General features: G+C 42.6%; 1 pseudogene; it reads right to left on the minus strand.

The window, feature by feature from the left end:
- Positions 1 to 14,414, minus strand: part of LOC139025742 (divergent protein kinase domain 2B-like) — a 29,844-nt pseudogene continuing 15,430 nt past the window's right edge.

A 14,414-nucleotide genomic window follows, 5' to 3' on the forward strand; every position in this document is an offset into this window, starting at 1 on the left:
TTAGTCCAATCTCAAAGCTCTGCAGTCCCACCAGGTTTCAGTATCCCTGGTCATATCTGCACCTGTGGACTTAACATTGTCTATAGCAGGGAAGTATGGGTACTGTAGTCCTGCCATCTCTCTGTATTCCTGGTTGTATCTGCACTCTGGGTATCTGTAGGCGTAGCGTGAGTTGCTGGGCATCAGGGGTTTAAGCAGGTCCCTCAGAGATCTTACTGCTGCCATGATCCTTCAGCTCGGGTCTGCACCCACTCTCAGCAACAGTGACACGTCTCCGGCATACCTGCGTCCGCCTCCCTGGGTAGCCTGGTTGGCTCGGCCACCCCTCTCCCTGGATGTGAGCAGCAGTCAGGGCAGCAGGGCTGTGCAGAGCAGAGTGAGGCTCTGGGTGGGGTGGACGGAGCTGCAAGGAGGGGGGCGCACCCTGACCTAGGCAGGACAATATGTCAGAGACAGAGAGAGAGAGAGGGGAGTCTCAATATTAACCATGGACCTACCCATTGACAGTATAAAATAAATAATTCAAATACTGAGCTATATTGTATGCATTAAAAAAAGGGGAAATTATTTTATACTAATTCAGTTGCTCAGAGAAAGAGATTTTGTTCAACAAGTACATCTAAAAAAGATGGGGGTCAAAATGATTGCCTTCCCTGTTTTCAACACTCTAGCAACCTTCCCTGTTTTCAACACTCTAGCAACCTTCCCTGTTTTCAACACTCTAGCAACCTTCCCTTGTGAGGATGACACTATTGAGCCTGGTGTACGTGGCCAAAGATCTCTATTTTCATGTCATCTGACCATAGCACCGGTTCCAATCCAAGTGCCAATGCCGTTTAGCAAACTCCAGGCGATGCTATGGTCAGATGACATGGAAACGGAGCTCTTTGGCCATGCTCACCAGTGGTGGGTTTAGCATCGAAAAACAGAAGCATAAGCAGAAAAGTACCTCATACTTATTGTAAAATATTGTGGTGCGTTTTCTATATTACAGGGCTATTTTACTTCCACTGGTGCTGTGGCCCTTGTTAAGGTCACCGGCATCATGAACTTTATCCGGTACCAGGACATTTTCTCCTAGTTGCCTCTGCAAGGAGGCTGACACTTGGCCCCAATTGAATCTTCCAGCAAGACAGTAACCTCAAGCACACATCGAAATCCACGAAGAAATGCTTAATTGACCACAAATCAACATTTTGCCATGACCTTCTCAGTCTCTGGACTTGAACCCTATTGAACACCTGTGGTTTGAATTGAAGAGGACAATCCATAAACTCAGTCGAATGATGTCAAGTATAAATAACATTTGCAAAAGAAAATGTAGCATACAATATTGCTCAGTATTTGTATTATTATTTTTTGCTCATCTTTATCAAGGGTGCCAATAATTATGGACCTGCCTGTACATTTTGATACATATACGTATACAATTTCTCTGCATCCATTCCCTATTTTGTAATATCAACAAACAAGTTTGGCCATTGCGTCGTCTATTACTGCTGAGATGGCGGTCATTCTAGTGCCCTCGGAAAGTACTCAGACCCCATGACTTTTTCCACATTTTGTTACGTTATTTTCACCATAAAAATGCATCTTTATAATAAAAGCATTACATGCATAACTGCATTTGCGGTCACTGTTGATAATGGTGAATTCTGCTAATGGAACATTTGTGCTTATAGCCTATTATCATGTGGACATTGCTGCGCTTATAATGTGAAGAAATAGCCTAATAGTTTATCAACATTTTAAGCTAAAACAGGTTTTGGGATGCTAAAGGTTGTATGAATATGGGATCTATCGCATCCCACAACTATCCCAGACTATGTTTGGAATATGTATTTCTCGCACAGAATAGAATTGGTCGACTTTTGTACTATGGGGGATAGTAGATTGACAGGCTCGTGCTTTTCCTGTTCGTTAGAACTATTCATCTTGTTGGCTGACGAAAAGTAAATGTAGACAGTTCATCCAATATCTTCAATATGCACCTCGGAGTTGCATAAGGACGTGGCCAGTAGCCGATGTTTCGCAGCACTCCGGGCCGCAAAAAGTCTACTTTTTTTAGGGTGCATTACGGCAACAAATGGGATGCTGCCGTGAAATTCGAGGCATTAGTGCTTGTCAAATTGTGAATGAGAGACTATTGGAGTGTGTACAGCCAGCAAAAATCTAAGTAGAGCTCATGCCTGTCACACACATTTTTTTCAAATCATATTTCTAATCTCATCACAATGTATTAAAAATCAAAACATATAGCCCAACATTTGTAGAACATCTAAAGTTACATTAATAACTGTATATTAAGCATGGAGGAGTACCTATTTCTTTATTAACCGCTCAGAATAGCCGCATGTGCGCACTCCCTCAAATCGTTTAGGAGATAATATTTAATTCAGCTTTATTCAATTGTATTCTTCATACTATAAAATAATATAAAATAGTGCCAATTATAAGCAAATATTGTCTGCCAAATGAACTAGTGTAGCCCACAGCCATTTGGTATAGCCACATCAGGACCTAACATAAAGACAACTCAGTATGCTACTCTTTTCTTCTGAAATAGACTACATTTTCTTCATATCATGCTTCTTTCGACCTGTCTAAAACAAATAATGGATTCATTGTGAAGGTGTAGGCTATATTTCATGGATTATTATACTTTTTAAATGGGTTGTAGGTTATGTGTGGAAGCCAGGAGATGCTAAATGTGTTTATGTTAATTATCGGTTAATTACCGTAAGACTGACAGTTCATCACCGGCTGATGAAATTTCGTGACTGCCACAGCCCTACTCAAGGACATTCAGAGACTTGTCCCGAAGCCACTCCTGTTTTCTTGGCTGTTTGCTTAGGATCGTTGTCCTGTTGGAAGGTGAACCTTCGCCCCAGTCTGAGGTCCTGAGCGCTCTTGAGCAGGTTTTAATCAAGGATCTCCTTGTACTTTGCTACCTTCATCTTTGCCTTGATCCTGACTAGTCTCCCAATTCATGCCACTGAAATACATCCCCACAGCATGATGCTGTCACCACCATGCTTCATCGTAGGGATGGTGCCAGGTTTCCTCCAGACATGACACTTGGCATTCAGGCCAAAGAGTTCAATTTTGGTTTCCTCAGACCAGAGAATCTTGTTTCTCATGGTCTGAGAGTCTTTAGGTACCTTTTTGGCAAACTCCAAGTGAGCTGTCATGTGCCTTTTACTGAGGATTGGCTTCCGTCTGGCCACTCTACCATAAAGGCTTGATCTCCACCTCCCTGACCAAGGCCTTTCTCCCCCGATTGCTCAGTTTGGCCGGGAGGCCAGCTCTAGGAATTGTCTTGGTGGTTCCAAACTTCTTCCATTTAAGAATGATGGAGGCCACTGTGTTCTTGGGGACCTTCAATGCTACAGAAATGTTTTAGTACCCTTCCCCAGATCTGTTTGTAACGGCGTTCCTCCTCCTCTTCATCCGAAGAGGAGGAGCAGGGATTGAACCAAACTGCAGCGTTGTATTTAGACATAATGAATTTATTTAAGTGTAGACGAAAAACAMGAACTTCACTTGAATACTTACAAAAYAACAAAACGAATGTAGACAAACCTGAACATACGAACTTACATATAACACGAAGAACGCACGAACAGGAAAAATGACTACATAAAACGATGAACGAACGAAACAGTCCCGTATGGTGCAAACAAACACAGACACGGAAGACAACCACCCACGACAAACAATGTGACAACACCTACCTTAATATGATTCTCAATCAGAGGAGATGAAAACCACCTGCCTCTAATTGAGAACCATATCAGGTACCCAAAACCAACATAGAAACAGAAAACATAGACTGCCCACCCAAACTCACGTCCTGACCAACTAACACATACAAAAACTAACAGAAAACAGGTCAGGAACGTGACACTGTTTCTCGACACAATCCTGTCTTGGAGTTCTATGGACAATTTGTTTGATTTCATGACTTTGTTTTTCCTGTGACTTGCACTGTAAACTGTGGGACCTTTCCAAATCATGTCCAAATCATGTCCAATCAATTGAATTTACCACAGGTGGACTCCAATCAAGTTGTAGAAACATCTCAAGGATGATCAATGGAACCAGAATGCACCTGAGCTCAATTTCAAATCTCATAGCAAAGTGTTTTAATATTTATGTAAATAAGGTATTTCTGTTTTTTACTTTTAATAAATGTGCAAAAATGTCTAAACCTATTTTTGGTTTGTCATTATGGGGTATTGTGATGTCATTATGGGGTATTCTGTGTAGGTTGCTGAGGATTTATATTATTTTTTAAATCCATTTTAGAATAAGGCTGAAACATAACAACATTTAGAAAAAGTCAAGGGTCTGAATTCTTTCCGAAGGCACGGTATACTCTGTGTTTATATCAATTAACCAGACAGGTCCTACAGGCTCTAGTTTTGTTGCACCTGGACTATTGCCCAGTTGTGTGGTCATGTGCGGCAAAGAAGGACATTGCAGTTGGTCCAGAACAGAGCAGCACGTATTGCACTTAGATGTACACCGAATGTCAATGATATGCATGTCAATCTCTCCTGGCTCAAAGTTGAGGAGAGATTGACTGCATCATTATAGGTCTTTGTGCGAGGTATTGATGTGTTGAAGGTACCAAACTGTCTGTATAAGCAGTTGACTCACAGTTCGGACACTCACCGGTACAAGACATTTACAGTCCCCAGGTTCAGAACAGAGGCTGGGAAATACACAGTATTAAATAGAGCCATGACTACATGGAGCTTTCTGCCATCCCAGGTAACTCAATCTAGCAATAAAACCAGATTCAAAAACCGGATAAAGAACACCTTACGGCACAACGGGGACTGTGAAGAGACACGGAGATATATTTTGTATTGCATTTAGCATTGTACTATGCAGTGTACTATGCAGTGTGCTATGTAGTGTGCTATGTAGTGTACTATGTAGTGTACTATGTATAGTATGTATTTTAGTTGTTTTGTTTTCTGTTTGGACCCCAGGAAGAGTAGCCAAAGCCTTGGCAGCATCTAATTGGGGATCCTAATAAAATACTAAATTCTAAAATACTGTCTGAAATCAGCTTCTCTCCCCTAGTCTGTGTGTGGGCCTATTTCCCCCGCAATTCCAACCCAATCTTCCATATGATGCCACCATACACAAAGACAGCAGACATCATTAAATATCCCCACTGAGCTTCTGTAGATCTGATAGAATAGTGGAACAAATTGTTTTTGTTTCATATGGAACAGGAACTTCGCAGTTACTTCAGACAACTACTGTTTGATCTTAGGACTCGTGATTATTAGAACTATTTATCTGACTGTTTTTAGATGTTCTGTTTGTACACTCACTGCTCACGGGGTAGCATTTTCATCTGTTGTACACAATTACAGCATCTCAGTAAATTGTCCGGCTAATACAGAGTTACAGTCAGGCTTAAAGGGACACAATTGCCACTGAATTACGAGCACACAAAAGAAACCTGGGTTGTGTTCAATAGGGAAATAAAAAGTTTTGAAACAAAAATATAAACGCAACATGTAAAGTGTTAGTCCCATGTTTAATAAGCTAAAAAAAAAATATTCCCAGAAATTATTATTTATATTTTTGTTCAGTGTAATTTCAGATTGCACCGCCATGTTCAGTCTTTTGGAGCTAGCTACACTACATGACCAAAAGTATGTGAACACCTGTTTGTCGAACATCTCATTCCAAAATCATGGGCATTAATATGGAGTTGGTCCCCCCCTTTGTTGCTATAACAGCCTCCACTCTTCTGGGAATGCTTTCCACTAATGTTGGAACATTGCTGCTATAACAGCCTCCACTCTTCTGGGAATGCTTTCCACTAATGTTGGAACATTGCTGCTATAACAGCCTCCACTCTTCTGGGAAGGCTTTCCACTAGATGTTGGAACATTGCTGCTATAACAGCCTCCACTCTTCTGGGAAGGCTTTCCACTAGATGTTGGAACATTGCTGCGGGCACTTGCTTCCATTCAGCCACAAGAACATTAGTGAGGTCGGGCACTGATGTTGGGCGATTAGGCCTGGCTCGCAGTTGGCGTTCGAAACCATCCCAAAGGTTTTCTATGGGATTGAGGTCAGGGCTCTGTGCAGGCCAGTCAAGTTCTTCCACATCAATCTCAACAAAACATTTCTGTATGGACCTCGCTTTGTTCACAGGGGAATTGTCATGCTGAAACAGGAAAGGGCCTTCCCCAGACTGTTGCCACAAAGTTGGAAGCACAGAATTGTCTAGAATGTCATTGTATGCTGTAGCGTTATGATTTCCCTTCACTGGAACTAAAGGGCCTAGCCCAGACAATGAAAAACACCCCGAGACCATTATTCCTCCTACACCAAACTTTACAGTTGGCACTATGCATTGGGGCAGGTAGCATTCTCCTGGCATCCTCCAAACCCAGATTTGTCCGTTGGACTGCCAGATGGTGAAGTGTGATTCATCACTCCAGAGAACGCGTTTCCACTGCTCCAGAGTCCAATGGCAGTGAGCTTTACACCACTCCAGCTGACGCTTGGCATTGCTCATGGTGATCTTAGGCTCGTTTGTTGCTGCTTGGCCATGAAAACCTATTTTATGAAGCTCCCGACGAACAGTTATTGTGCTGATTTTCTTCCAGAGGCAGTTTGGAACTCGGTAGTAAGTGTTGCAGCTGAGGATTTGTACGTGCTACGCTCTTCAGCACTCAGCGGTCCTGTTCTGTGAGCTTGTGTGGCTTACCTAGACATTTCCACTTCACAATAACAGCACTTACAGTTGACCCGGGCAGCTCTAGCAGGGCAGAACATTTTTAAACTGACTTGTTGGAAAGGTGGCATCCTATGATGGAGCCACGTTGAAAGTCATTGAGCTCTTCAGTAAGGCCATTTTACTGCCAATGTTCGTCTATGGAGGTTGCATGGCTGTGTGCTCGATTTAATACACCTCAGCAACGGGTGTGGCTGAAATAGCCAGATCCACAAATTTGAAGGGGTGTCCACATCCTTTTGTATATATAGTGTATATCTGTTCCTCTTCATTAGACAGCAGCTCACGTTTTCACAAGAGGCTTTGTTTACATCATAGATTGAAGCAGGCCGTTGGCTGCCTTCATTACGAAGGGAATGTACAGGAGTTCTGATTGGTTCTACATTTAGCAGTTCAGCAAATTTGCCTGAGCAGACAGTGAAAATAGCCAAGAATTGAAGATGTCAACTAATTGTATAATCATTATAAGAATGTTTTACTGTCATAAACAAAAATGATGCTCCTCCCTCAAAGGGGATGGATCAATATCACGTTTTTTGGCTTCGGCCCACCACCTACATGTAAAATAGCTTTGAGTACTTTGGGAAAGTGCAACTCCTTATCATCATCATCATCGGTCTCCCCATCCTCCGGTAACGTCAGCACTGGTAGCCATTCATTCCACTCACCCTGCTCCAGGTCGATGACTCCTATGCTGCTGGCATCTGTGATGAACACTCTCTGGTTGTCTAGCAAGCCGAATATGTCCTCCCCTAGCCGGGTATAGTAGAGCAGGAAGCCCAGGCTGTTGTGGCCCAGGTCCTGGGTGAGGAAACAGGATACAGAGAAGAGCAGCGGAGGAGAGGAGGAGGGTAAGATGGTGAACAAACATCAGTGTGCTTGCCCCTGGGTTGTTCCGTGACTCTGTCTCCAGAACAGTGGGAACCCCTCTGATCCACGTACAGAGGGAATGAAGGCAGCAGCTGCATCAAAGGGGTTCCTTCTGTTCTGGACAGAGTCACCTGACAGAGAGTCACCTGAGGTCTCTGCTGCTTTTATTGTGATCTCCATGGTCAGTGTATTTATTTCTTAAAATATTGAATTTGGTCTTTACTACTATAGCCCATAGAAATGCATTGAATAACACATTCATAAAAGGCAGAAAAGACAGTCAAAAAATAAATCATTAGGATTAAAGTTTTGAAGTGTCTGTCCTCTATCTAGGAGTTATAATATCCAGTGGAAATCGGAACTTTACATACACCTTAGCCAAATACATTTAAACTCAGTTTTTCACAATTCCTGACATTTAATCCTTGTTTTAGGTCAGTTAGGATCACCACTTTATTTTAAGAATGTGAAATGTCAGCATAATAGTGGAGAGAATTATTTATTTCAGCTTTTAATTCTTTCATCACAATCCCAGTGGGTCGGAAGATTACATACACTCAATTAGTATTTGGTAGCATTGCCTTTAAATTGTTTAATTTGGGTCAAACGTTTCGGGTAGCCTTCCACAAGCTTCCCACAATATATTGGGTAAATTTTGGCCCATTCCTCCTGACACAGCTGGTGTAACTGAGTCAGGTTTGTAGGCCTCCTTGCTCGCACATGCTTTTTCCAGTTAAATCCACAAATGTTCTATAGGATTGAGGTCAGGGCTTTGTGATGGCCACTCCAATACCTTGACTTTGTTGTCCTTAAACCATTTTGCCACAACTTTGGAAGTATGCTTGGGGTCATTGTCCATTTGGAAGATCCATTTGTGATCAAGCTTTAACTTCCTGACTGATGTCTTGAGATGTTGCTTCAATATATCCACATAATTTCCCTCCCTCATGATGCCATCAACTTTGTGAAGTGCACCAGTCCCTCCTGCAGCAAAGCACCCCCACAACATGATGCTGCCACCCCCGTGCTTCACGGTGGGGATGGTGTTCTTCGGCTTGCAAGCATCCCCCTTTTTCCTCCAAACATAACGATGGTTATTATGGCCAAACAGTTCCATTTTTGTTTCATCAGACCAGAGGACATTTCTTCAAAAAGTATGATCTTTGTCCCCATGTGCAGTTGCAAACCGTAGTCTGGCTTTTTTATGGTGGTTTTGGAGCAGTGGCTTCTTCCTTGCTGAGCGGCCTTTCAGGTTATGTCGATATAGGACTCGTTTTACTGTGGATATAGATACTTTTGTACCCATTTCCTCCAGCATCTTCACAAGGTCATTTGCTGTTGTTCTGGGATTGATTTGCATTTTCGCACCAAAGTACGTTCATCTCTAGGAGACAGAACGCATCTCCTTCCTGAGCGGTATGACGGCTGCGTGGTCCCATGTTGTTTATACTTGCGTACTATTGTTTGTACAGATGAACATGGTACCTTCAGGCATTTGTAAATTGCTCCCAAGGATGAACCAGACTTGTGGAGGTCTACAATCTTTTTTCTGAGGTCTTGGCTGATTTCTTTTGATTTTCCCATGATGTCAAGCAAAGAGGCACTGAGTTTGAAGGTAGGCCTTGAAATACATCCACAGGTACACCTCCAATTGACTCAAATGATGTCACTTAGCCTATCAGCAGCTTCTAAAGCCATGACATCATTTTCTAGAATTTTCCAAGCTGTTTAAAGGCACAGTCAACTTAGTGTATGTTCTGACGCACTGGAATTGTGATACAGTGAATTATAAGTCAAATAATCTGTCTGTAAACAATTGTTGGAAAAATGACTTGTGGCTGCACATACCGACTTGCCAAAGCTACAGAAATGTGTGGAGTGGTTGAAAAGCGAGTTTTAATGACTCCAACCTAAGTGTATGTACACTTCCGACTTCAACTGTAAATATAAATATATATATAATTTTTACACATATAACCCCTTATTTTATTGGCACAAAAATACTTAAATGAATATGTATGGGTTACCTTTAGACGAGTCCCGTGACTTGTCGGGGTCGTAGAGCAAAACGGAGAAAACCTTTGTGAGAGTCTCCCCATTCTATTAGTTTGTAGCCCAATCGGTTCGGACGCTACAGACAAACGTTGGCACGTCAACATTACCGACTTCAGACTAGTCCCGTGACATTTGGGGGGGTCGTGGAGCAAAACGAAGAACACTATTGTATAGAGTGGTCCTATTAGATAGTAGGCCGTTTTCGCCAGAAGACCCGGTTTTTCTTGTCTCCTGGTCTGACAAACAACTCTGTAGCTCTGCCACTTTCTACAGCAGATGTTTTTTTTGTATGGGCTGCATCTCAATCCACCACAGATGCGGAAGGCCGACATAGATGGATGTGGTGGATTGAGATGCAGCCCATGCAAAAAAATATATATCTAGCTTTAACTGATGGATTTTGATGGTTATTTTTTAAATTATGTTACTTAGATTGATGCACCGTCAATAGACTTTAGGAGATTAAAGTATACCAGTAGCTATAACTTTCACTGTCACTTTTGTTCTAATATAGATATATAACTGGTAAAGCCCTTGGGTAGCACGTGTAGAAGAAACAACCATCCATCTGTCCAAAGCCTTTACGAAACCAAGACATTACACAAAGAGGTCCACAAGGTTGCTGGTTTTGCACGTAGGATGCTACAGTATACTTATGCCTAAACTCAAGGGCTGGTTTCCTGGATACAGATTATTCCTAGTCCTTGTAAAAACAATTTACACTTTCAATGGAGAATGTTAATTTAACATGGTTGTTTTTGTCCTAGGCTTTATCTGTGTGAGGGAAATCCGTCTCGGAGTATCTATCTACATATATCTCTGGCCCACCTGCAGTATGAGAGGCTGTTGATTGACAGCTAGCGTTTAGAGCAGCTGTAGTTTGACTCTCTCTGAGAAGTGCTTCATCTGAACACTGCCCACGTCCAACACCTCAGCATAGCGGCACACAATGCGGTCCAGCAGCCTGGCCTAGTTAAATCAAAGCCTCTGGGAGGGGAAATGCAGCAGGGGAGGAACCAGATCCTGGAAGGGGTGCAGTCATGTGTTCAGGAGTGTGCCACGTTCCAGAATGTTGAAGTTTACACCCCTGTACCCATACACACCTGTACCCATACACACCTGTACCCATACACACCTGTACCCATACACACCTGTACCCATACACACCTGTACCCATACACACCTGTACCCGTTAACATCTATTCACACTTGTCCCTGAGCCCATATGTCCATATCGAGGAACGACAAGACCACCGGACGCCAGCTCAACGAATCATCCGTAAGGCTCCCCGGGAAACTCTGCTTCTCAGCCAATGGGAGAGTGGGATCCGGGGACATCCACCAATCGAACCTGAGGAAAGGAAATTAGTCTTGGAACACAATTGAGGCTTAGTTGATATTTTCTGGCCATTGCACGACATCCGTTGGAAACAATGGAAATATAACAATTTTCTCTGGCAGATGACAGAAGTTTAACGGGTATCTTGGGACATGTATTTTAGGTGTATCACCATTATCTACTGTACTTGCGTCATAATATTCCTTAAGACTTTACACATTCGGACTCTTGCCACACATTACTGTAACATTGAGGTGTGTGAGGAACATACAGTACTTAAACGCACAGGACATATACAGTAGAGATCTTCGTGGGCTATACTCAGCCTTGACTAAGGGTTGTAAGTTGGCGGTCTGTTGACATCCCTATAGTGGTGTGGGGGCTGTGCTTTTTCAAAGTGGGTGGGGTTATATCCTACCTGGTTGACCCTGTCCAGGGGTATTGTTGGACAGGGCCACAGTGTCTCCCAACCCCTCCGTCCATCCGTCCGTCCGTCTCAGCATCCAGTATCTATGCTGTGATAGTCAATGTGCCGGGGGGCTAGGGTCAGTCTGTCCTATCTGGAGTAATTATTCTGTCTTATCTGGTGTCCTGTGTGATCTTAAGTATTCTCCCTCTAATTCTTCCATCTCTCTACCCCCTCCCGGAGGACCTGAGCCCTAGGACCACGCCTCAGGACTGCCTGTCCTGATGACTCCTGGCTGTCCCAGTCCCTAGTCCACCTGGTCGTGATGCTGATCTAGTTTCTGCTATTTTGCCTGTGGCTATGGAACCCTGATGAACCCTGATGTGTAAAAATGGCTGCTTTGGGCCTTTTAAGTATGAACATTCTGGTCTTATAATTGTAGTGTGCAGAACTAATGCATAACCAGTAGGTGTCACTCTAGCTAAACTTGAGAGAGGTGGTCCAGTGGTAAGTCTGACGTAGTGACACCAATAATAATACAGTACCTTCAGAAAGTACTCACAACCCCTCAACCTTTCCCACGTGTTGTTGTTAGAGCCTGAACTTAACCTTTCCCACATGTTGTTGTTAGAGCCTGAACCTAACCTTTCCCACATGTTGTTGTTAGAGCCTGAACTTAACATTCATTCCATAGAGATCTCATGTAACAGGCTTACACACAATACCCCATAATATTCAAAGTGGAATTATGTTTTTAGAAATGTTTACAAATTAATTAGGCTGGGTTTCTGTACAGCACTTCGAGATATTAGCTGATGTACGAAGGGCTATATAAAATTGATTTGATTTGAATTACAAATGAAAAGCTGAAGTGTCTTAAGTCAATAAGTATTCAACCACTTTTGCTATGGCAAGCCTAAATACATTCAGGGATAAAAATTAGGCCATAAACACCTGTACCCATACACACCTGTACCCATAGACACCTGTACCCGTCACACAAGTGTGAATAAAAATGCGCTTCACAAATCATATAATAAGTTGCATGTGTTTAACATGATTTTTTAATGACTACTTCATCTCTGTACCTCACACATACAATTATCTGTAAGGTCCCTCAGTCAGGCAGTGAATTTCAAACACTGATTTTACCACAAAGACCAGGGAGGTTTTCCAATGCCTCGCAAAGAAGGGCACCTATTGGCAGATTTACAAAAACAAACAGACATTGAATATCCATTTGAGCATGGTTATACATTATTTATAATCAATACACCCAGTCACTACAAAGATACAGGCGTCCTTCCTGACTCAGTTGCCGGAGAGGATGGAAACCGCTCAGGGATTTCACCATGAGGCCAATGGTGACTTTAAAACAGCTACAGATTTTAATGGCTGTGACAGGAGAAAACTGAGGATGGATCAACAACATTGTAATTACTCCACACATCAGACATATTCAAATGGAGCGGAGTCAATGTCACGACTTCCGCCGAAGTTGGTCCCTCTCCTTGTTCGGGCGGCGTTTGGCGGTCGAAGTCACCGACCTTCTAGCCATCGCTGATCCTCTTTTCATTTTCCATTGGTTTTGTCTTGTCTTACATCACACCTGGTTCCAATCCCATTCATTACATGTTGTGTATTTAACCCTCTGTTCCCCCCCATTGTCCTTGTCTGGGATTGTTTGTTTGTAAGATATGTTCTGGTGTGCGACGGGTTTCGTACCCACATGTATTATTTTGTATATTTTGGTTTTCGGAGGATTTTTAGCACTTATTAAACTGCTCCGTTTTCTACCAAGTTCGATCTCCTGCACCTGACTTCCCTGCCACCAGCACGCACCCTTACAGTCAAACATGTTTCATTTGTTACATGTGTTTGATACCGTTCCATTAATTCCATTCCAGACAATACAATGAGCCCATCCTCCTATAGTGCCTCCTACCAGCCTCCCCTGACACCCACCCATACAAGAAGGAACAGGTTGTTAGTTCAAAGCAGTTGTTAAACGCTGAAGGTGTATTTGAAGTGTGTGACTCACAGAGTGACTCAGCTGGGGTGCGTTCCATTCCAGTTTGTTGTTACTCTTATATCCCGTGAGTCACACACACTTCAGCACATAACACACATGTCAATGTTTTGGGAGAGGAAACTGGATGTACAGCAGGGTAGAATAATATTTCACCAGCCCAGAGGGAAGCACAGTCAGTTGTGGAAGTGGTGGGCTGTTGAAAAATGTGACGGTCAAGGTTCATTGGGTTAGAAGCATGTTCATGGGATAGGGAGCGAGAGAGAGATAAAGGATTGGAAAGATTCTGTTTCTCAACCAGAATATGCTAATATATGGAATTTATATTTTATGATTTTAAATACAGTTTATGCAGTTACATTTGAAGGTGCCTTTTACGATGCTTCAGCCAATGCAGAGGCTGTATCTTTGGTAGAAGATGGACAGTCTTTATCACTTCTGCTCTGAAACATCGGGACCATCACAGTGCAATCTGATAACGCAATCTTAATTGCGTTATCCAACTTTCACTAGGACTATTGTGCAAGCATATTGTATCTTAGTCCCATAGTAAAGGTATTACAATGACACGATCTCACGTTGCCATTCAGTTGTTCAACAGTCAACAGGAATGAACAAGGACAGTGCAATGAACCACACTGCTCTGTCTGTCCTTCAGATTCAGTCTCTTGTCTCCTGTCTGTCAACTACTGTAGTAGAACTTTGTCTCCACATGTGCGCATGGCTCTATATACAGTGGGGAGAACAAGTATTTGATACACTGCCGATTTTGCAGGTTTTCCTACTTACAAAGCATGTAGAGGTCTGTCATTTTTATCATAGGTACACTTCAACTGTGAGAGACGGAATCTAAAACAAAAATCCAGAAAATCACATTGTATGATTTTTAAGTAATTAATTTGCATTTTATTGCATGACATAAGTATTTGATCACCTACCAACC

Source organism: Salvelinus sp. IW2-2015, unplaced genomic scaffold, assembly GCF_002910315.2.
Source record: "Salvelinus sp. IW2-2015 unplaced genomic scaffold, ASM291031v2 Un_scaffold3206, whole genome shotgun sequence".
Classification (NCBI taxonomy): domain Eukaryota; kingdom Metazoa; phylum Chordata; class Actinopteri; order Salmoniformes; family Salmonidae; genus Salvelinus; species Salvelinus sp. IW2-2015.